This window comes from Bactrocera tryoni, chromosome 4, assembly GCF_016617805.1.
Source record: "Bactrocera tryoni isolate S06 chromosome 4, CSIRO_BtryS06_freeze2, whole genome shotgun sequence".
Taxonomy (NCBI): Eukaryota; Metazoa; Arthropoda; class Insecta; order Diptera; family Tephritidae; genus Bactrocera; species Bactrocera tryoni.
The window spans coordinates 33,265,404-33,273,911 of record NC_052502.1 but is presented as its reverse complement, the minus strand read 5'-3'; positions in this window follow the sequence as shown (position 1 = coordinate 33,273,911).

Here is an 8,508-nt window from a genome sequence, read left to right as displayed (position 1 = left end):
TCAATCACTAGATTATTTATGAGATTAATGAAATTTATTTGGTTTTTGCATTTTAGATGACCCAGTCCAGAGATATCGTGCTCACCGCAAGAGGCCTTTTTTTTGCGGACCTCTGCAAAATTGGCAATATAAACGTACTCGATAATTATTTTTGGCAATAAAAAATATGTGAATATAGTTTAAGGTTGTCATAATATACAGGCCAAGTTTCAAATCAATAAACTAAATAGTTTGCTTAGAAAAAATTCTTGAAAAATGCCTTTTTGTCGACCTCCTAACTATATGTATATAACCCCTTAAGTTATATTATAGGTTATAGCCTCACTCTGATTTATTGCTTTATTTTCCTTCATGTCAGCTAAAATTATGTTAAAATTATCTTGAAATGAGATATACATAAGTAAGTGATATAAACTCAACCAAAGAGGTATATGAATATATTGAGTATATGTGAAAAACGTCAACCAGAGGATTGACATTCATTATATTAGGTTGTCAAAAAAGTCTTGCGGTATTTTCGCTAGTTGGCGCTGAAAGCGCGTAGTTCTAGTTTTATTCGTCGCATCGGGTCATGCTATACTCGTATCTTTTTGGAAAGCTCATTTCACGCGCTAACACGTGTTTGATTGATTGTCGTTTCTTTTAAGTCGTTCGTGAGTTATAGCGTCGCAAACATGGAGCAAAATAAAGAGAAAATACGGCATATTTTACAGTACTACTACGATAAAGGCAAAAATGCATCTCAAGCCGCCAATAAAATTTGTGCAGTTTATGGACACGATATAGTTTCCATTTCCCTGGCACAACGATGGTTGCAACGTTTTCGTTCTGGTGTAGAGGTGGTTGAAGATGCGTCACGCTCCGGAAGGCCTGTCGTCGAAAATTGCGATAAAATCGCTGAATTGGTCGAAAGAGACCGGCATAGTATCAGCCGTAGAGCTGGGCATGAGTCATCAAAAATTCATTTCAATTTCAATAAAAAAAAATTCAATAAAAATACCGCAAGACTTTTTTGACAACCCATTATCAGGAATGTGTGGTTTAGATCAAGATCTAGACGAACTTCATTCTTTTCTGTGGTTTCAATAATATTTGAGAAAACTTGTACACTTTAATCAACCTAAACAGTTTAAAATCAGCACAGTATATTGAAGGCAGATAAAGGTGTGGGTTTGTTGCATTACCCTATGACATTGATGTAATAAGCAATAAATGCGATATAAAGTTAACATGAAATTAGAAATATTATATTACTCATAAGGAAGGTAAGCGAAGTATTGGCCCGATTTTATGTATTTTTGAGATTACTATTTACATATTATTAACAGAAAATTTAATTGAATTGAATTAAGGCACCTACATAACACCACTAATATAACAGGTCAAATAACAAGTCCCCAGCCTAAGACTTAAATAACGTTAACCTATAAATATATTTTTTGTTAGCCTTATCCTTCAAAAGGCGCGTGTATAAATTTAACAGCTGTCGGATCATTAATTTTGAGTGAAGCAACTTTTGTTATTGTGAAAAAATGGATCAAAAGGAATTTCATGTGGTAATAAAGCACTGATTTTTGGGGAAAAAACTGTTGCAGCCAAAGTTTGGATCTATCAACATTTTTGAACTCTTCACCAGCGAAAACAACCGTTAAAAAGTGGTTTGCTAAGTTCGAACGAGGCGAAATGAACACTGAGGACGATGAAGGCAGTGTACGTAGAAATGAGGTTGTTACCGACGAAAACAGTCCACACAGTAATTTCGGATGACCGTAAAGTGAAATTTTTCGAGATAGCAGGCACCCTAGAGATATCAACTCAACGAGGACATCATATCATTTAGGACTATTTTCGTTTGAGAAAGCTCTGTGCAAAGTGGATGCCTCAAGAGCAAAATGTGTGCGTGTGGATGTGTGTGTGGATGAAACTTGGATCTATCATTTCACTCCGACAGTCGACAGTCAAAAGTAAGTGATGTTTCACTAAGATAATTTACCGCGTCAGAAGTAAATGAAGACAGTAGCAAAAATCCATAAATTGGGACTCGAATTGCTTCCGTATCCACCGTATTCTCCAGATCTAACATCAAGCGACTATTTCCTGTTCTCAGACCTCAAAAGATGCTCGCTGGGAAGAAATTTTCGTCGAAAGAAGAGCTGAAACTGCGGCCAATTTTGAAACAAAGGACAAATCGTTTCAGAACAAGTAAGGATGGACTAATTTCGGGTGTCACCGAACATTTTATACTCTCGCATGGTAAAGTGATAATCGAGATTTCATTATCAGTCATTTACATATTTTTCAAATACCGTATTTGTGTAAAGTTTTATTCCGCTATCATCATTGGTTCCTAATGTATATATTATACAGAAAAGGCATCAGATGGAATTCAAAATAGCGTTATATTGGAAGAAGGCGTGATTGTGAACCAATTTCACCCATATTTCGTACATGTCATCAGGGTATTAAGAAAATATTATATACCGAATTTCATTGAAATCGTTTGAGTAGTTCCTGAGATATGGTTTTTGGTCCATAAGTGGGCGACGCCACGCCCATTTTCAGTTTTTAAAAAAAGCCTGGGTGCAGCTTCCTTCTGCAATTTCTTCCGTAAAATTTAGTGTTTCTGACGTTTTTTGTTAGTCGGTTAACAAACTTTTAGTGATTTTCACTATAACCTTTGTATGGGAGGTGGGCGTGGTTATTATCCGATTTCTTCCATTTTTGAACTGTATATGGAAATGCCTGAAGGAAACGACTCTGTAGAGTTTGGTTGACATGGCCATAGTAGTTTCCGAAATATGTACAAAAAACTTAGTAGGGGCGGGCCACGCCCACTATTCCAAAAAAATTGCGTTTAAATATGCCTCTCTAATGCGATCCTTTGTGCCACATTTCACTTTAATATCTTTATTTATGGCTTAGTTATGACACTTTATAGGTTTTCGGTTTCCGCCATTTTGTGGGCGTGGCAGTGGGCCGATTTTGCCCATCTTCGAACTTAACCTTCTGATGGAGTCAAGGAATACGTGCACCAAGTTTCATCATGATATCTCAATTTTTACTCAAGTTACAGCTTGCACGGACGGACAGACAGACGGACGGACAGACAGACATCCGGATTTCGACTCTACTCGTCACCCTGATCACTTTGGTATATACTGACTCTTTTAGTTTTAGGACTTACAAACAACCGTTATGTGAACAAAACTATAATACTCTCCTTAGCAACATTGTTGCGAGAGTATAAAAATGGTATAGTAAAGTTAAAGGGTCGCTTTAATCGGTGTATCGCCCTTGAAGGGGACTACATACTATTCTGAATAAAAAACAAATTTTACCACAAAAAATTAGTTTTATTATGGTAGGCCGAGGTCCTGATATTAGTTAAATGGGTATGGGGCAAGTTGTTACCCGATTTTATCCATTTTGGTCACAAGAATACACTGTTATCAGAAAAACGCGCTTTCTTAATTTTATTAAGATAATTAACATATTATATATTATGAGGTAAAAAGTCAGCGATAGGTACGGGGATCAATATATTTGGTTTCTGGGGCTGGAACTTTTATGATTCGATTTTGACAATTTTTAGACTTCAGATAGCATACCTTAAAGACACTTCTCTATATACTCATTGGGGCTTATTTTGCATACTGGAAAGGGGAAGAATCAGAAAGAGTTTTATATGGAAAGGCGTGGCTTTATCTCGATTTCTTCCATTTTCGCACTCTAAAATATGATAGAAAAGTCCAGTAGATCGGGCATATATGTATGGTTTCACTTAAATTTGGGAGGTAACATGGCCGTTGTCCTAGACAAAAAGTATGATGTGTCTGACGCATTTGATTATTGATTTATAACAAAATTAATCTCTTTCGTGCAATTAAGTAAATATTTGTGCCTATGCGAAAATATGTAATCAGGTACGTATATTTGCACGTATTTAAGTACACTTAACTCATTCGCTCATTAATCGAATAAACAACAAGCAAATCTGTGTGTATGTATGCCGCTACTTTCATTCTGTTTGTTTACAAGTAATTCAGCACGCATTGACAGTCAATTAAAAATCAGTTAATCAAATTAAGTCTATCGCCGAGCATAGTCGACTTCACAATAACTCCCACACAATGAGTGCACTTGTTGCCTTATCGAACTCTTCAAAATGTTGGCACTTCACCGCTTAATGGCTGATCTGTAAATGCATATTTAATCGGATTTTTTAAATCATTTAAATTGTTGTTTGTATTTTTTAATTGAGGGAAGCATTTTTTTTTTTCAAAACTTTTATTTACTACTGCATAATAATATTTATGCAAGCGTGCCCTTTATTATGTGCTTGTGCATTTGTTGGTGGGTAGGCAAATTGTTTGTGGCACACCCGCAAAATGATTGCCAATAAATATTGAATAATGCAAAATTGATATGTGCAGCACGCCTCGTGTGGCGGCCTTTTTGCCGTGTAATTAGCAAAAAATCACTCAAAGTGATTGACATTAAATGTTTCAAATAACCGCAAATATTCACCGTGCAACAATTTGCGAAAGCGAATGTTTACAGTTGTGAATAAAAACATTTAAATAGCAAAATATTGTTGCAATATATGTTTTGATTGTGGATTTAATGTTAAGTATGTTTGCCTTTAATTAAAAAATTAACTATATAATTTATTAGTATCACTGGCTTGTTATTTCGGAAATTTAAAACGTAGTTTAATTATACGATTAACACATATGATTCATCCATAATTATCAGTATTAAAGTTGGGAATAAAATTTCACCAAAATCGGACGTAGGAGAATAATGACTACACCCACAAATAGGTCGCATAAGAGAACGTGTCAAGATTGGACCTTTGATGTTGCAGCACGCACCTTATAATGAGATCCTATAACAAGGAAATTACTCCACCATGTTCAACTAAATTTTATGCATTACATTTTCCTAACTGATTCTTAATTTAAAATGTTAAAATTAAATTATATCCTGCCACAACCCCATAAATTTCCTATATATCAATATTCGAAATTTCCTTTGATTATTTACTTTACAGTGTATACATCAAGCACCATTATACGGAACTATCTCACATCTATAAATTATCGGATAATATGAGCCTTCAAATACCGCTAGGTCTTTACTGAAAATATCGGTCAATCAATGTTATATGTATATTTGAAATCAGAGAACATATTTTCATCATGGTAGTGAAGATTTTGGATATTTGTTGAGTAATGAAAAACCCGGGTAATTCTCTTGTGACGAAAGGCCAGTAAGTCGGCTTGCCAGCAGGCGTGAAATCGCATCGAGTAGCCACAGTTGCTTTCAGGAGCCAAGACCTTCATTACCACGGAAAATGGATTGGACTTAAATTCGGACCACTCACCAGCATATCTAATCCTAAAAGACCATCTAAAAGAAATCGACATACCGCCTTATTTTTAATAGACATACGGATTGGAATTATTTTACGTTTGACCTTTTTGTGTGATGTCTAACCAGCAACAAATAAAGTAGTGGAAAGTATCATTCAAACTATATTTAAACCAAAAAGACTATGGCTTCGACTTGACGTACTGAAAAATCTAACGCGAAAAGCGTTATCAAAGCTTACGACGATAATGAACGCTTGCTTAAATCTTAGATACGTCCCATTGCCATGGAAGGTAATTGCAATCGTTATGATACAAAAACCTACCAAAAGCGCACATGAGGCCTCGCATATCGTCCAATCTCACTGTTGCCTGTTTTGTCCAAGCTACTTGAAGCTATAATTATAAGAATACTGCTTAACATAAATGAAGAAAAGGGCCTAAACCAATTCATCAATTTGAATATTTAGATCTCTACATTCCACAATCGAACAAGTTCGCCGAATAACAATCATAATAGAAGATGCGGTGGAAAAAAGCACAACTTCACAGCCCAGGCGTTCGAAAGAGTATGCCACGATTGCTTACTTCATAAATTAAGACATCTCTTTCCACAGTATCTAACCGACTTACCACTTGCCTGATCAACCGTTACTTCAAAATTAAACAGTGACAATCATATGTTACAGCTAATAAAAACAGGTGAACCCCAAGAAAGTGCTCTGGGACCACTTTTATACATTTTGTTTACTAGCAAGATGCCTACGCCGCCAAACTGCACAATCACCGTTATACATCAAAGCGGATCAAAGATTCACAAATAAAGTTCGTCGAAACGTTGTTAATGCCCCTTGGTATATACGCAATTCAGATCTACATCATGATCTTCACATAAAAATGGTTCGGAAGTCATTCGCGAAACGGCATCGAAACATACCCCAAAGTTACAAAATCACATAAACGCTGAAGCCCGACAACCAAGAGTGATTATAAATAGCATTCGCAGACAAAAAAGAACAACGTTTCACGATCTTCTAAGATAACAAATATCATAATATTTAGTTTTTTTAAACAAAATTTAGTTGAAAAAAGAAAGCTTCTTAATAGAGCTTTTATTGTTTTATCTTATAAACTGAGAAAAATATTGAGAAAATTTACATTTGTTACTAGTGGCAATATGAATGAATTGTCAAACCATAACTTTTTTACGTTTCAATACAAAAAAAATCTTTTCATCATAATAATGTGTTGATTCCTCTAGCATCATATCCTAAATATATAAAATTATTCGAACTTCTAATCTACTTACTTTATCCCGCTTAGATATAGCAGACAATCTGTGAAGTTTCTGTATGAGAGAGAAGAGAAGTTTTTCAGTAAAAATGTAGAAAATCACATCACCCCTAACGCTACATACCTAATACAAAAATTTCAAACTTTCAGTAGGATTTTACCGTATAAAATATGTAAAATTTCTTAGCAAAATTAAATAAAGAAATAAAATTGGACATACTATAACTTAATGTCAAAAATGTGTAAAATCGGCCCACAGCTACCATATACTAGGGAATACTGATATCAATCTGAGACTATGCGCACGTCCTTTACTCCGCAGGTAGTTGCCCCATTGTCGGAACAGATGTCGAACTAGTATGACATATAGCTGTCATACAAACTCAACGTTCGGAATCAAGTGGTTATATTGCAAGCCATTTTAGTTAACGAGACATTTTCAGAAAGTTTGCAAAGGATTATTGTGTAAGGCAATATTACAATCTCCGACCAATTGTCCAAGTCATACAAACTAACCGATCAAAATTCAGTTCTTTCATGGAAACTTCTTTGTTTGTTAAACAAGGAAGGGTATTATAGATTCGGTGCAACCGAAATTCACTTTTTTCCTGTTTAATATAAAGTTCTGCCATGGATTTCCCCGGCTTTGGTCAGTGGTATCAGGTGCAGCCTAAAAGGTAGATGCAAAAGAGTCACTTATCATGTGCGGCGTTGCAATCTTCTGACAATCCAATTGTTTAGGATTTGACCGTAGGGTAGCGAAATAGTTCCCATTGGATATTAGCATTTCTGGCAGCGCTTCTTCCTCTTCTTCTTCGTAAGAAACACTTCTCAAATTTGATTTTTAGAGCAGCTCTTGACACTAAGCGAATATGTAGGCTGTGGCTTGGTAACAGTATTGGTTTTGGCCAAGATTTTAACAAACGAACCAAGCTTATAAAAACATGTCTAACCTAAGCGACGGCTACAGACAAACTTAGCAATGAATACAGATTCAAGAAATGCATATCAACATAATAAAAAAAAATTGGCAATAGGACTCTCCACGCCTGCAAAATTTTAAGGGGGTATTCTGGTCTAGAAGCATGAACTTCAGGTAATTTTTAAAGTGACGTAAAAAAAAACAATTAATATTTTTACTATCCATTTTTTATTAGTTATTTGTTAATTTTCGAAGAGTACAGAAAAAAATTAAAAACTAAAAAAAGTAAAAAATTTCAATAAAATTATGAGCTGAAGAAGTGGAAGGTCTCTAAAAATTTCCACGTGACTATACCCATGATTTCAACTCTCCTAGTTATCTGAAACCAAAAAATAAGATTATTAATCTAGAATAATGTCGCAATGGCCGGAACTACGGAAAAGTGGGAAACAATTTTTTTCACAAAATGGCGACTGCCTGAAAAAAAAGTTTTTTTGGATCACTTTTTCTGACTATTTCGATTTTTTTAAAAATGATAAAAATAAAAATTTGGGGATGGGGCTAGTTCCAACCATAGACAAGCCTATAAAGACGACTCTATAAAAATTTCAAGTAAATCGGTATAGTAGAACCTGAGAAATCGTGAGTATCGTTCCGAAAAAGTCAGTTTTGAGAAGAACGCGTTTAAAGTTTCGCGTAGTCTTTTGTTCAACCAGTTTGGATGCCGAGTAAGAAAAATGCCTATATCTCCGAAAATAATTTGAATTTTGAAAAATCCTCTTTTACACATATTCTTCAATAGTTAAACTTTGAAAATATAAAAAAAAAGTTTCGATTTTTTTAAATTTCTAGACCAGAATACCCCCTTAAATTTAAAAACTCCCATTATTTCCTAATTGCACCTAGTACACTCGTATGATT